General features: G+C 39.8%; 1 pseudogene; it reads left to right on the forward strand.

Moving 5' to 3' along the window:
* The window catches only part of LOC133660405 (sodium/potassium-transporting ATPase subunit alpha-3-like), a 269,256-nt pseudogene that overhangs the window by 248,214 nt on the left and 3,563 nt on the right, over positions 1–17,479 (forward strand).

Below are 17,479 nucleotides of genomic sequence, written 5' to 3' on the forward strand. Positions count from 1 at the left end.
CTGCAATTGTAGTATGACGTCGTCAATAAGTTCCTTTATGGTCTCTATCTTCTTGTTTTGAGGCAGACTGGCTCATACATGCGAATGCATGTTTCGCTGTTGCCATTTCTAATACAAAGTAGCGTAGAGTTCAAACGTATATCTGTCAGAAGACTCCGTATGGAAGCGCTAAAAACTACAACATGGATGACGGTGAGAAGACTGAGTTGAAGTGGAGCCACGTAAATAAGACTGCCCACAAAATGGCGCATTTGAAGAGGTGGTCAGGAAGCGACTTGAATAGATACATAGTACTTTATTGATTCCTTCAGGAGAGTTCCCTCAGGAAAATTAAAGATGGTCTGTAAAACATAATTGATGCAGACCTTTTTACCAAAGAACCACCATTACATGTTATGTAGACCACAAGGAAGTTGTTTGAAATGTAGAAAAAAATCATAATATGACGCCTTAAGGGAAAATGCAAAACATAAAACTGCTAAGCTCTTGTGTAAACTGTTTTAATGGTTTTAAAAGATAAAAAACAACAAAACTATGGGAAAAAACTGCAAAGGACTTCCAACATTATTAGGAAATACAGATTAGTTTGAATTATTTCATTTTTTTAAAGAAAATTATTTTTTGCCTTTAGTGCAGCATTCATAGTTCCAGCTTGTACATCCGTTCTGCATCTCTACTGGAAAATGGCACTTATTTTGTCTTATCCACTTGTTTTTGTTTGTTTATGTGCTGAGCTCAAGTGTTCCTAAACTGAAGTCGGGTTTTCAATAAAAATTCACACTAGCCAGTTCACGGAGAAATAGCTTTGGTAATGTGTGTTATGTGGGTTCCCAAAAATTCATTCGTATCTGAATCAAGATTTTATCCGATTTTAAATCGATTCATAATTAAAAATATATATATAGATTTATTTTAAGAATCAATTCTTAAAAATACGTTTTGAAGCCATCTCAGCGCTTTCTCGCTGACCATATAGGTCAGCAACCAAGAATAGCTTTTGTAACATGTAACTAAATAACATATTGGAAAAATTAAGTTAAATCGAGAATTGTGTTGAATTGAGAATCGATTCTGAATCGAATCGTCACCCAGAAATCGGAATTCAATCGTGGGTTGCTGCAGGATTCCCATCCCTAGTAGAAACACACTGTACCCGACCAAAAAAATTGTGACTCCACTTTTCCATAATATGCAAAACATTTATTTTTTTTAAGGCTGCAAGCCACAAATGGTACTAGTGCCGGACTTTGAACACCCCTGTGTGCTCTCAAACGGAATTAAAACATCAGCAACACTGTTCATGCTGATTAAAGAGTTCTTGTTCTAATGTGTCCGTCAGGCGGGTATGTGCAGAAACTATTTGATCAATAGTGATCAAACACAACTGACCTCAGGCAAACCTTTATGTGATTTTTTAGTGTCTTGTCTCTTATGACAATAGTGTCTAATCTATCTAGTCTGTGAATCATTTTGGTGATTTAACCCCCAATTCCAACCCTTGATGCTGAGTGCCAAGCAGGGAGGTAATGGGTCCCATTTTTATAGTCTTTGGTATGACTCGGCCGGGGTTTGAACTCACCACCTGCCGATCTCAGGGCGGACACTCTAACCACAAGGCCACTGAGTAGGTAAAAATCTACTTCTCAAGGCCGCTTCAAAAGGGTGTGCATGATGTACTGTTACTTGCATGATTGATGATGTATTATCTTGGCTCGGAGAGCAAATTATTCTTTATTTAACATTTTCCTGAGACAAAGGGACACAACCTATTATAGTGGAACCTCCAAAGTCAAATACAATCCAGTTCGTGATGCCAGTTGACTTCCAAAAATGGCAAAATGGCAATTTTTTTCCATTGTTTATTAACTATATAAATAACAACTCACCCTTGACAAACAGAAAGGAGTGACCCAGTAGTGTTTAGCGTATTCAGGTTGTGAGTACTACGTGTATATACTTGAGCACATATTTAATGTGTATGTAACTTATACTTCAATAACTTCATTGTTTCTATTTTCTCTTCTATGGAAATCATCGGCTTTTGAGGCGTAGTATTCCAAAAATCCAAACGTTTAATGCCTGTTTTTTGTTGACTTTGGAGGTACCACTGTATTTGTAATTGAAGGGCATGCATAAAACCTGTGTGTGTGTCTGTAGTATGGCCGGTCAGACAGTTACCGCGTTGCCACCACACAGGACAAAGATGACCGATCCCCCAAGAAGAAGAAGGGGGGGGCCACCAAGGATATGGACGACCTGAAGAAGGAAGTGCCCATTGTGAGTAGAAAGCTTCCTCTTACTCTTTCAACACAGGTGAACACAAGTGAGAAAGTGACAGATAAATGTGATATTATTAATTGTAAGATGAAAGCAGAGGGTGTGACTGACTTGTCAAACAACCTGATTGCTGTTGAAGAGAATTGAAAGTCTGTCATACAGGGTCAAAAGTTGTATTTCTTTGCTGGTAAGAAACTTGATAGCAGGAAGCCCCCACACGCGGTGCGACAAACAGACCGGTTGCCATGATACTCAGATGTCCCCCAGGTGAACTGCATGCATAGAATCCATTTGTTAGAAATGACTTATTGAATAGTCATTTGTTAACAACTTCAACACAAATTGGCAGAATTACTCAGACTTGGAGATGGGGTAGGAATAAATAAGCTCTGCTTCTTTCTACTCCTTTTCGGACATGTTGAATTTGTAATGCATGTTCAAACAAATACAATTTATTACTGTTACAATGAAACATTTCCAAATAAAGAAAACTGTCTTATGTTAATATGACCAACAGTTGTTCTTGCATGCACAACTGCTAACTGGTATACGCTCCTGTTAAAATATAAAAATCATATGATTTTGTTTTCCTTGTACAGACGGAACACAAGATGTCCGTAGAGGAGGTATGCAGGAAATACCAGACAGACATTGTCCAGGTAAATGAATTTTCTCCCAGTTGGCCACCAGGTGGTGCAATAGTACTTCTATTGCTCGCTGACCGTCCGGTCCACACGCTTACACAAATCATACAAACAGTATTTGTTGTACAATATTTAAATTCCAGAGTAACAACTGTTTTTGTTTTCTTTAATCCCTCCAGGGTCTGACCAATGCCAAGGCAGCAGAATACCTTCTCAGGGATGGCCCTAACGCGCTCACCCCGCCTCCCACAACCCCGGAGTGGGTCAAGTTCTGCCGCCAGCTCTTTGGCGGCTTCTCCATCCTGCTGTGGACCGGCGCCATCCTCTGCTTCCTGGCCTACGCCATCCAGGCCGCCACTGAAGACGACCCGCGGGAGACAACGTAAGGAGACACGTCTCCTGCACCCCTTACCAAAATGACCACACCTGAACCTATAACACGTGCGATATCTGTTTAGCTGTACCTAGGTATTGTGCTCACGGCGGTCGTTGTCATTACCGGTTGCTTCTCGTATTTCCAAGAGGCCAAGAGCTCCAAAATCATGGAGTCTTTTAAGAACATGGTGCCTCAGGTAAGGCGTTCCCGCCATGTGAAAGCAGAGAGCAACGCGCACACACACACACACACACACACACACACACACACACACACACACACACACACACACACACACACACACACACACACACACACACACACACACACACACACACACATGTTCAACAAAACAACAGTCAATCATGCCTGCAGGGTTTAATTTCTGATGCGTTTTTTTCAACAATCGACCACAGCAAGCGCTGGTGATCCGAGAGGGAGAGAAGTCACAGATCAACGCTGAAGAAGTGGTGGCCGGAGATCTGATCGAAGTGAAGGGAGGAGACCGGATCCCCGCCGACGTCCGAGTGGTTTCAGCACATGGTTGCAAGGTGAAGAGGCGGGCGTGACCGACGCCGATGTGTCGTTAAACAAGACCAAACAAACTCCTAAATGTTCTTTCCTGTTTTTCCCGCCCCCTGCTGTTAATAGGTGGATAACTCCTCCCTAACTGGCGAATCGGAGCCTCAGAGCAGGTCACCTGACTGTACTCATGACAACCCCTTGGAGACCCGAAATGTGGCATTCTTCTCCACCAACTGTGTGGAAGGTGTGTTCTCCTTAACATAACTATTTTGCAAACTTTGCAACTTTTTTCTAAAAGACAATACTTTGTTGACAACAATAGTGTTTACTATTCCCTGTCCATGTTTATTCGGGATTCTGCCTACTGTATATGGTCGCTTATTGGTCAAACATCTTTATAATCAACGTTTCCTCAAAGGTGCGCGCCTGCGTAATTGCGCACTGCTCATGCGTCATTTGTGCACAGCATCTCTATGCCGCGCACCAAATAAAATCCAATCTTTTTATTTTTATTTATTTTTATTTTTTATTTTTTTGTCCTGTTCAGTTTCTCAGGCAAATCATATAGTTGATGTAGATGCCCATATCGACTGTTCAGATTTACTTTACAAAAGAGAAGTGTAGGATACTTCTCTTGTTGCCTTATTTGTATTTGACTTTATTAAATGTATTTATATTATCATTTGGTGCAGCCGGGCCGGAACAGGAGGGGATAGAAGGAGAAAAAAAGGAAGACAGAGGGGGAAATTGTGGGGACAAGAGAGGGATTAGACAGAGAGACAAAAACAACAACAGCAAACACAACAATAACAATAGAGCAACATCAGCAAATAGGATATGTACAAATATGATGGTAAGAGTGATAGCAAAGAAGCAGTTAGCGAAATAAATAATAATGCAGAAATGACAATGAGCATTATTACACTACAAATGGAGCAATACAAATACCAATAGAAATAGCACTATTGATAATGAACAATACCAATAATTTACCTTTATTAATATAAATATAAATAAAATCCAGTCTAAACTCGAAACAAAATAAATACATAACTATTTGTTCTGTAGAATTTTGCAATGCAACTCTGAGTGACAGAGCTCACAACCAAATGAATGAACCTTGTGATTTGATACTTTGGCATTGTTTAACATGAGTATCCAACAATGGAACAATATTAGTAAGTCAGAAAAGACGAACATCATCGTAGGTCCTTTTTAAAAACTTTCAACATGTTGCTATTTCCGACTGATGCATTCAATGTGGTAGGGTTTTTGCATTTCCTGCTGTACTCTTTTTGAAGTGTTGAGTCAAGTTGAGCTAGTAGTACTGTGCCGTGCGGAAAAAAAAGTGTAAATGAAATGAACTACTCTTTCCTTTCATTCCCCGAAACCAGGCACAGCGCGTGGAATCGTCATCTGCACCGGAGACCGTACCGTCATGGGTCGCATTGCTACTCTGACCTCTGGCCTGGAGACAGGCAAAACACCCATCGCCAAGGAGATCGAGCACTTCATCCACATCATCACCGGTGTGGCTGTCTTCCTGGGCGTCAGCTTTTTCGTCCTGGCCCTAATCTTGGGCTACTCCTGGCTGGAGGCTGTCATCTTCCTCATTGGTATCATTGTGGCTAATGTGCCTGAAGGCCTGCTGGCTACTGTCACTGTAAGTAGGAATCATCCCGCTGTCGTTTAAAGGGAAACTGCACCTTTTTTTGGAATTTTGCCTTTCATTCACAATCCTTATGTGAGATAAGCACACATGTTTTTATTTTAATACATTCTAACTTTCTTTCTTTAGTTTATTTCGAACATGAACACATTTACAGCATAATACATCACACAATTTCATATAATTTCACTTTACATCATGTCTGAAAAGGAGTAGGAAGAAGCAAAGCTTATTTTATCCTACCCCTTTCCCACTTCAGAGCGTTTACAAATACTGTATATACATTCATTTACTGACTTTTTTATAGTAAAATGACATCCGTGAATGAGTAATACAACAGTTTTGTAATATATAATTAAGTCAGTCATTATTAACATACTGAGATGAAGAATATCTTATTTTCAATAAGGTTGAAAGTATTTCTCATAATTCTTCTTCTTTGTACTTTGTAAGCACTATTAATTTGAACAACCTCTTGAACTGGATCATATCAGTACAATGTTCAACTTCTTTACTTAATCCATTCCATAATTTAATTCTACATACTGATATGCTAAAGGTTCTAAGTGTTGTACATGCATACAAATGTTTTAAATTAGATTTAGGTTATATTTCTCCTCTTTAGTTGAGAAGAATTGTTGTACATTCTTTGGGAGCAGGTTATAGTTTGCTTTGTACATCATTTTAGCGGTTTACAATTTTACCAAATCCTCAAACTTTTATATTTTTGACTCAAAAAATAAAGTGTAAACTTGTAAATAAACGTGAACAAGAGTAAGCTATCAACGGAGGTAATTGGGTTTTCTCTATTCCGCCTATTAAGTGCTCCAAAACACATCCAAAACCCTCCCTCAATGTTTTATATACACACTTTAAGTATATATGTAACTTACAGGCACATTCATGATAACAGGTAATTACGTATTTTTGTCATTGCTAAGCATACAGTGTTCGTTATTTCCTTCAGCAACTATAACAACTACCGTATTCTCCGGACTATAGAGCGCACCGGTATATAGGCCGCACCCACTAAATTTTTTGGGAACATTTTTTTTTTTACATATATAAGTCACAGATATATACAATGTGAAATTAATTATTTAAACAGAAATATGTTATAAATATTTATTTACGTACCTTAATTGTTTCCAAACGGTGCCTGTGATACAGCAGTAAGACGGCTGATCAAACAAAACAGAAGTCATCATCATGGACCCACTAGCTGCGGAAGCTAGCTCTCCAATCAGTTACACAGGTTCAATAACTCCATGGTGACGTTATGGTGAATTTACTGAGGAATGTGTGAAGCTGGAACAATACAAAAAGAATGCCTTTGTAAATTAATAATACTAACAGACACTCATAGACGTGTTAGCACATTAGCTAATGCTAACAACGCTAGCGTCATTACATTACGATAGCACATACAAATATGCATTAAAACACTTCTACAGACATCACACATTGGACAGTTTCATAAGTCAGCATTGTTTTAGTTTTACTGTAAAACTTACAAACGTTGCTCGGGGTGATGAATGAAGAATCCATACGAGTAGAAACGCTCACCTGCAGTGAGCAATCTCGTCCAAAAGACGGCACCATAGAACAAACAATAACACACCATTCAAGTGTCTTTGCACGTGTTTTAATGAAAACTATTTACATTATGGCCGTCAGCGAAGAAAAATCCTTAAATTAGCCGCATCGTATTATACGTCGCAGGGTGCAAAGCGTAGAAAAAAAGTAGTGGCTTATAGTCCGGAATTTACGGTACTAATCAGGGCAGACTTAATGTGATCCAACAGCGACTGTGCACTTTGGGACAAATGATGATCCGGAATCTTATATTGTAAGAATGAATCATATTCCTCACGCTGATATAAAAAAAAAAGGAGGGTGCAAAGAGCATCTTTTTGTGTCTTTTTTGCAATCTCCGGTTCTAAGTTGAATGTCAAAGTTCGACTTGAGTCCACAACCTTCTACTACACTGTTAAGAGGCATGATTTATAATCTAGAACAGCGATTCTCAAATTGTGGTACACCAAATAATTACTTGATCAAAGTACAGTGTTTATTTTCATATACTCAAACACAGTGTTACTGCTCAAACTGTGTGGACTGTTACAATGGCCAAAAATATTAAATATACTTGTTAAATAAAACCTCTGCCTTGTTTTTAATAAATACTTAGGCCTACTACGCTACGGTATTTTAATGTTGGTCATTATGGTGGTACTTGGAGAGTCCAGCTTTTTCCGAGGTGGTAATTAGTGAAAAAAGTTTCAAAACCACTCATCTAGAATTAGTTAGGTTTTATAATACTAATGTCATTAATACTTGGCTATTATGCTGGTCCCGACATGTAAATGGTTTTATGTTGGCATTTTTTTTGTTTTTTAGTGGGTTAAATGAACACAATAGAGGACTGCCATTACCTGCATTGTTTGCTACCTCATACTGGCCGTATATTACAAATTAGAATGCATAGAAAAATATATGTGATGACATATATCTGACATAGGGATTATGAATAAAATAGGCACAATTCCCTAAAAAGTACAGTTTCCTTCCCCCAAAAAAGTGCAGTTCCCCTTAAAGCTTGAAATGAGTCTGATCCAAGTGATGTGTTTAGGTGTGTCTGACCCTAACTGCCAAGCGTATGGCAAAAAAGAACTGCTTGGTGAAGAATTTGGAGGCTGTAGAGACTCTGGGCTCCACCTCCACCATCTGCTCTGACAAAACAGGCACCCTGACCCAGAACAGGATGACCGTGGCCCACATGTGGTTCGACAACCAGATCCACGAGGCCGACACCACAGAGGACCAATCTGGTCAGTGTGGAGAAGGTCGACGGGGGTCCAGGCGCCGCTGCTGCACGACAAATTAATTCACGACGTTACTTCCTCCTCCAGGTGCCTCGTTCGACAAGAGCTCCGTGACATGGCAGACTCTGGCCCGTATCGCCGCTCTGTGCAACCGCGCTCAGTTCAAGGCGGGACAAGACTCGGTGGCCATCCTCAAACGCGACGTGGCGGGAGACGCCTCGGAGTCGGCCTTGCTTAAGTGCATCGAGCTGTCCTGCGGCTCGGTCAGGCAGATGAGGGAAAAGAACAAGAAGGTGGCAGAGATCCCCTTTAACTCCACCAACAAATACCAAGTAAGTCAAACTGTTGATGTTACACCCCTAAATGCAAGGTTTCATCATCATCATCCTAATTAACTTCTTCTCCTTTAGCTCTCAGTGCATGAAACAGAAGACCTAAATGACAACCGCTACCTGCTGGTGATGAAGGGAGCCCCTGAGAGGATCCTGGACCGCTGCTCCACAATCATGGTGCAGGGCAAAGAGCAGCCTATGGATGAGGAGTTAAAGGAGGCCTTTCAGAATGCTTACATGGAGCTGGGAGGACTTGGAGAGAGAGTATTGGGTAAGGATCCAACTATGTGGAAAATCGAAAAATAAAAAAAACTCCACTATACCAAAATATTTTGTTAAATATTATTGGATTATATGTTGTATGTATTATTTGTATTTTTTTGGTCATTTTTCAATAACATTTATTTGACCACCATTGAGATTAAAATTTGCTTTAGCAAGAGTGTCCTGGCCTAGAGGTAGCAGCATAAGCACAGCAAATAGTCAGCAATAATAAAAACACATTCTTTCACTTCCTCACAGATAAAGTGAACAAATACAAACGCAATAAAAGAAGGTTAATTAACACAATTGCAGATTAAAAAAACTGACTGATTGATAATAATATGACATTTCTTCCTCATGGATTCAGTGTCACCTTTTACACTTTGTTATGGCACTCACATACATTTCCAAAAGAATTACAATAGCAGGATGTCTGTTGGGATACATTGTGGTCATCTACAGTCATGCAATTCTAGTTTTATTGACTTCAATAGCTACAAAATACAATTTAATGTGACACTTGATTACTTCTGCATTTTATAGCTGGGTAAACCCCTCAAAAGTGTCTATTTAAGGTAGTGCCACATGTTTTATTTTGAATATAATTACTTATTTTTATCTTTAAAGTATTTAATAAATAATATGTTTTCAAAATATAGTAGTATATTTTTTGATTCCACACTTAATTACTCTTACATATTATAGCTGGGTAAATCCCTCAAAAGTGTCCATTCAAGGTAGTGCCACATGTTTTCTTTTGAATATTATTTACTTTGTATTCTTAAAAGTATTTTAAAAAATTGTTTTTAAAACATAGTAGCATATTGTTTAATTACACACTTAATTACTCCTACATATTATAGCTGGATAAATCCCTCAAAAGGATGTCACATTTTTTATTTAAAATGTTTTATGAAATGTTATATTTTAATTTTATTTAAAAAAATAAAGTTTTTAATAATAACGATGTAATAACTTAAAAACTGTTTGTAAATTCCACACTCAATTACTCCTACAAATATTAAAATGTTGTACGTGTTTATTCTTAAACATAGCAAATATCAAAAATGAAATGTTTAAAACAAAAAAGTTGTGTTTAATTCCTCACTTAAGTTTTCCAAATAATTACAATTTTAATCAAATTATTATTATTATATTTTTTTATTTATAGATATATTTTATTTCACCATATTTCCCGGATTATAAGCCGCACCCACTAAATTTTGGAAAAAGAAAAATATTTTTCCATATATTAGCTGCACCAGACAACAAGCTGAAGATATGTACCTTGTGAATTGTTATTTACACAGGACATTTATGTCAATGTTTATTTACATACATTAATTGTCTGTAAGACGGCAGTAAAACAGTTGATCAAACAAAACAGAAGTCATCGTCATGGGCCCACGAGCTGTAGAAACTAGCTCTCCAATCAGCTAAACAGATTCAATAACTCCCCTGTGACATCTCCGTGAAATTACTGAGGAATTTGTGAAAACAGAACAATGCAAACCAGGGACGAGGTTTGCAAATTAGCCTGTGGCTAGAAGTCTTATGTACTGTGACATCGGTTACCTATGTGTAGCAACGTTTAATTGTACTGTCCCCGTCAAATAAAAAATACAAAAAAAAATGCCATTGTAAGTTAAAAATACTAACAAAGACACTTGTTAACGTGTTAGCATATTAGCTAATGCTAACAATGCTAGCTTCATTACATTATGATAGCACGTACAAATATGCATGAAAACACTCCTAGAGGCATCACACATGGGACGGTTTAGTAAGTATAACCAGTTTTGGTTGTACTGTAAAAATTAAAACATAAGAGTAGAAACGCTGTGGACAATTTTAAGACGGAACATCACTTGTACTTCCGTTTGAAAGCTTTAAACATCAGGAAACACTGTAAAGGTTCACCCAGCAGCACCAGCAGTGCGCATTCTCATCCAAAAGATGGCACTGTAGCACAAACAATTGCTTGTTTTGTTTTAAATCTATTTACAATTTGGCCGGGGCAGCACGGTGACTGCGTGGGTTCCCTCTGGGTACTCCGGCTTCCTCCTACCGCCAAAGACATGCACCTGGGGATAGGTTAATCGGCAACACTAAATTGTCCCGAGTGTGTGAATGTGAGTGTGAATGTTGTCTGTCTATCTGTGTTGGCCCTGCGATGAGGTGGCAACTTGTCCAGGGTGTACCCCGCCTTTCGCCCATGTGCAGCTGGGGTAGACTCCAGCACTCTCATGACCCTGAGAAGGACAAGCGGTAGAAAATGGATGGATGGACATTCAGGCCATAAATTAGCCAGACCGATTAATAAGCAGCAGGGTTCAGCATAGGAAAAGAAGTAGGGGCTTATAGTCCTGAATGCTTGCTAAATATGATAAAACATTTTGTTGTTACTAAATATAAAAAGTATTTAAATATACAGGTTTTAATACATATTACAATGTTTAATTCCACAAAAGTATCTATGGTACTGACAAAGGTTAACAATTGTCCACATTTTATTTAAACTATGACTAAAATTGTATACATATAATGCTTGTTTTTCCCTCCAGGCTTTTGCCACCTGATGCTCCCAGAGGACCAATACCCAAAAGGCTTTGCCTTCGACACGGATGACGTCAACTTCCAGACGGACAACCTTTGCTTCATTGGCCTCATGTCCATGATCGACCCTCCTCGTGCTGCCGTGCCTGACGCTGTTGGCAAATGTCGCTCTGCTGGTATCAAGGTGAGCATTTTCAACCCAAACAAAGCTAAAGTCTCCACACGTGAAGCAGAGTTTCTTTATGGCGTTTGCTCATTTTAGGTCATCATGGTCACTGGAGATCATCCGATCACAGCCAAAGCCATCGCCAAAGGTGTGGGCATCATCTCTGAGGGCAACGAGACTGTTGAGGACATTGCTGCTCGTCTCAACATCCCCGTCAGCCAAGTCAATCCCAGGTAAGTCAAACTACTCTTTTGTTTGTGCAAACTCTTTAAAACACCAATAACACTTCTGTCGCTACTTGCAGGGATGCCAAGGCCTGTGTGATCCACGGCACCGACCTGAAGGACCTTTCCCAGGATCAGATGGACGACATCTTGAGGAACCACACTGAAATTGTCTTCGCCAGGACTTCGCCTCAGCAGAAACTGATCATTGTGGAGGGTTGCCAGAGACAGGTTTGGATCAAATTATTACGTTTTGTTATTTCTACTCTGTTGTGACTAAAGTCTGGAATATGATTTTGCATCACATAGCTGGCTGGCTCCTCTCCTTCCGAAGCTTACGGGAGATCGGTACTTTCACGTCCAAAAAAATCTAGCTTCACGTCAGCGGTGACACGGACCGCAGAGCTGTGTTTAATTGGCTTTATTAGTACCGTATTTTTCAGACTATAAGGCGCATTTAAAATCCTTTCATTTTCTCAAAAATCGACAGTGCGCTTTATAAACAGATGCGCCTAATGTACAGAATTATTCTGGTGGTGCTTGCTGACCTCAAAGCTATTTTAATTTGTACATGGTGTAATGATAACTGTGACCAGTAGATGGCAGTCACACATAAGATATACGTGTAGACTGCAAGATGAGGCCAGTAAACAACACCAAAACTTTAAATGTTCCTTTGAGAATATAGAACATTACACACGGCGCTCAAAAATCTGTTAAAATGTTTTAGTACGACTTTGGTAAGCAATGAAGCCAGACCGCTTGATGGATTGTGGCAGCATTACGGCTACCGTAGTCAAAGGAACTGTGCTTCAACAGTATTATTATGGTGTGTGTGTATAAGGACCGCGAAATGGCAACTTTTAGCAGACATATCATCTGGCGTTTTGTCTTGCAATATTATGCAAAAACAACTTTTCTTACCTTCTGGTGCCTGCTGATCTGTATTTGGGATCTGTATAAGTCCTGAAAATTTGAGCGCGTCCGCCATTGTAGTCCGTGAAAACCCCATAGTCGATAAGCTTCTTCTTTTTCTCTATCTTCTTGTAATGAGGTATTTATCTTCCGCTGGTACCATTTCAAGTATAAAGTATAGCGTAAAGTTCTAACTTATATCTGTCAGTAGACTCACTATGAAAGCGCTAAACACTACTAGTTTAGTGGGTTATAAAAAAAAATGTACCCATGGAACTTTAGTTATTAGAGAGTTCCGGTCGGACGGTTTTCACGGAACACTTTTCCAGCGTTACTTGTTATGTAGACCACAAGGAAGTGTTTTAAATTTACAAAAAAATCGTAATATGACCCCTTTTAATGTACCTTTATAATCCGGTGCGCCTTTTGTATGAAAATAGACCTTAATCGGCTCATCGGCAGTGCGTCTTATAATCCGGTGCTCCCTATGGTCCGAAAAATACGGTACATAATTTCTGGGTTTCCCTTCCTGCCATTCCTCACCTCGAATCGTTCGGGGTCGCACAGCCCACCTTCGCGAACGTACTATCCTGGGGGTTCAGAGCAAAGTGGAGAAAAAAAGTGAGCGTTGTTTCAAAATGATTAGTTCCAGCTACAACAACAATGTGGATGTCGCTTCATTCGGCCGTTAATAGCTCGTCAACAAAATTGTGGTTGCTCACTCAGGAAAACATTGCCCTCTAGCGCTTTGGAAGAGACTTTTATGTCACACGTCATCCCCGTAGAAGTGCAATAAACAAATCAAGTTGTAAACGGGGATGTAAACGACGTGACGCAAGAGCATATTTCAGTTGGTAGAAAATGGATGGTTTGGACACACCTTCTCATTCAATGTGTTTTCTTTATTTTCAGGACTATTTACATTGTAGATTGTCACTATATATATATATATATGTATATATATATATATTAGGGCTGCAACTAACGATTAATTTGATAATCGATTAATCTGTCGATTATTACTTCGATTAATAATCGGATAAAAGAGACAAACTACATTTCTATCCTTTCCAGTATTTTATTGAAAAAAACAGCATACTGGCACCATGTTGTGGACATTGGGGGTGCAGCATACACCAACAATAACACAGAAATGTAACTCATCAGAATTGAATCAGATATTGTTCACGTTTCTGTTGTGAATAATAAAGGATTCATTTTAGGCTGCCTCTGAATAATAGCATGAAATATTCCAGCACCTTCATAACGTTTAGTTATACTAAAGCGTCACTCAAATCTAAATATATTTATATAACTTAATCGGCCCGGCTACATTGATCCATTATGAAACCAACCTGAGATATTTCTGTCCGTTACGTTTATTTCCAAATTGGTAACCGAGCGTTTTCTCTCTCAAAACGGAGTCAAATGTGCCGGAGACACATTATCAGCCCCGCGTTGCAACAAAGGCATAACTTTAACGTTACTCACAAAAAAGCTGAACTCATGAATGCTTGTTGCCACTATGGACTTAAAAAGTTACGTACTGTGAGTTCCTCCCTTCATCCATGGCTCCAACATGTTTCCTTTTCAGGTGCTCCTGAAGCAATGTTGTACTTCCGTGCCATTTTGCAGGAAACGCTCTTCTTTGAAGTCTTTAAAGTGAAGTGTTCCCACACTTTTGACGACTTAGGTCGTACACTTTTCTCCATTGAAGCAATAACCTCAAGATGTTTCTCCGCTAAACTATCGGTACTGTTTTCCTGCGCCATTTTTCAAATGTTTCCAGCAAAGGAGACGGCGTCGTCACGTGAGCTGCACATGACCACATCATTGGCTAGCTTACGCCACCTCATGAGACGTAGCCTCACCGACGCCCTGGCGCTGTTTTGTACTTATTTTGATTATTGTTTCTCAGCTGTTTGTAAATGTTGCAGTTTATAAATAAATGTTTATAAAACAAAAAAAACAACAACAAAATAACCACACAAAAAAAAGCGCATGATTCTAACGAATCGATGACTAAATTAATCGCCAACTATTTTGGTAATCGATTTTAATCGATTTAATCGATTAGTTGTTGCAGCCCTAATATATATATATATATATATATATATATATATATATATATATATATATATATATATATATATCAATCATCAATCAATCAGTACATACATAAGTACAACAATGAGTGAGGAGACTATTGTGCTCTCTGGAAAATGTCACTCCAAAATACATCTTTAGATAAAACTGTTATGTGCAAATATATAACATGCATTCAAGTAAAACTTTTTAAAAACTGATTTGTGTACAAATATAGGGGTCCTTTAGAAAGCAAATTTGATTAATCATGATTAATCCAAATTCCTAATTGTGATTAATCTGATTAAAATATGTATCATTTGACAGCCTTGATATATTTTTATTTAAATGAGGTAGATCACCTCGACTTGGTCATTTGAGACCAGTGTGTGAGTCAAATGAGGTGCAATAACGTTGAAGGACAGCAGATGGTGCCAGTGGTCTATTAAACAAGCCCTCATCCCTGCCGTCGCTCTCTGCTCTCCCAGGGTGCCATTGTGGCTGTGACAGGCGACGGCGTGAACGACTCCCCTGCGCTGAAGAAGGCCGACATCGGCGTTGCCATGGGAATCTCAGGCTCGGACGTGTCCAAGCAAGCTGCGGACATGATCTTGCTGGACGACAACTTTGCCTCCATTGTCACCGGAGTGGAAGAAGGTGAAAAGACAGCACAAAGTCCAGAGTTCATCCTTTCCTTGAATACTTAGTCATCAATGCTTTCAATACCCTCAGGTCGCCTGATCTTTGATAACCTGAAGAAGTCCATCGCCTACACCCTGACCAGCAACATCCCAGAGATCACACCCTTCCTCCTGTTCATCATCGTCAATATTCCCTTGCCGCTGGGCACCATCACCATCCTCTGCATCGATCTGGGAACTGACATGGTGCTTCTGCGAACGCAGACTCCATCTTGCTGCTCTACGCTGTACCATGCTATAACTGCGACATCTTCTCTCAGGTGCCTGCTATCTCCCTGGCCTACGAGGCGGCTGAGAGCGACATTATGAAGCGTCAGCCTAGGAACCCATTCAGGGACAAGCTGGTGAACGAGCGCCTCATCAGCATTGCTTACGGACAAATTGGTGGGTGACGTTTCATTCGGTTTCGGACCATCAAGGCAAGACAAGTTCATATCTTTTCGGTTCCTTAGGTATGATCCAGGCGCTCGGTGGCTTCTTCGCCTACTTTGTCATCCTGGCCGAAAACGGCTTCCTGCCCTCTCACCTCGTGGGCATTCGCCTCAACTGGGACGACCGCGCCGTCAACGACTTGGAGGACAGCTACGGCCAACAATGGGTAAGTAAATCCAACACCTTTGTTGTGTCTGCCGGCATATGCTCACTTGCCGTGTTTCTGCTCCAGACGTACGAGCAGAGGAAGATCGTGGAGTTCACGTGCCACACCGCCTTCTTTGTCAGTATTGTGGTGGTGCAGTGGGCCGACGTCATCGTCTGCAAGACCAGGCGTAACTCTGTGTTCCAGCAGGGCATGAAGTAAGTCCAACAACATAATTCTCCGAATGTCAGCTCCGTTGCTGCTCTTTAACGCCGACATCTCATCCAAATAGGAACAAGATCTTGATTTTCGGCCTGTTCGAAGAGACGGCCCTGGCTGCCTTCTTGTCCTACTGCCCAGGCATGGATGTGGCCCTCAGAATGTTCCCCCTAAAGTGAGTGTCCTGACCCCCATGTTCCTTTAACACACACTCCCCTTTTATGCTAACCCTGGCCAATAAAGGCTTATAGTACCGTATTTTTCGGACTATAAGTCGCTCCGGAGTATAAGTCGCACCGGCCGAAGGGAAAAAACATATATAATCCGAAGTCCGAAAAATACTTCAGTGATGACCCCCTTAAAGTTTTGTAATCAATCAGAAATATCAAGCAGCTAAAATGCGCCTAACATGAGTAAGTGTAGAAAGAGTGTTTTACATTTTTCCCATCAAGTAAAAGTACTGTAATGGTTTTAATTGGTGTAATTGTGTTTTTATGATATCCACATAGTTCAGTGAGCATGTGTGTTGACTTTTTGCATTTTTTTTTTGTTGCACCATGAAAAGGGAAGGTTGTCCTGACTGGGTCATAGAAGTAAATACTGTGTTCATTTCAACTCACAATTCATGGTCTTAGACCTAAATTACTCACCTTGTCCACAAGATGGTCAGAAAGGTTGCAAGAAAAAAAGATTGCCAGATATTTAAGCGTAATTGGAAATCACCCGGCGGGCCAGATTCCTTATTAATGACATCTCCCGGGCCACATAGAAGACAGTGGCAGGCGCCAAGTGCGGCCCGCGGGTTGTAGTTTGGACACCCTAAACCTAAATAAATATGTTGAACCTTATGTGTCTTATCTTGTGTATTTGCAGACCTTCCTGGTGGTTCTGCGCATTCCCTTACAGTTTCCTCATCTTTGTTTATGATGAAATTCGAAAACTCCTCATCCGCAGGAACCCTGGAGGTAAGTTGATATTTAATATGTTCTTTTTTGTGTGTATAAATTAGTGTTGTCCCGACACCAATATTTTGGTAGCGGTACTGCTACCAAAATGTATTTCTATACTTTTCGATACTTTTCTAAATAAAGGGGACAACAAAAAATTGCATTATTGGCTTTATT

Source organism: Entelurus aequoreus, linkage group LG11 (genome assembly GCF_033978785.1).
Source record: "Entelurus aequoreus isolate RoL-2023_Sb linkage group LG11, RoL_Eaeq_v1.1, whole genome shotgun sequence".
Lineage (NCBI taxonomy): Eukaryota > Metazoa > Chordata > Actinopteri > Syngnathiformes > Syngnathidae > Entelurus > Entelurus aequoreus.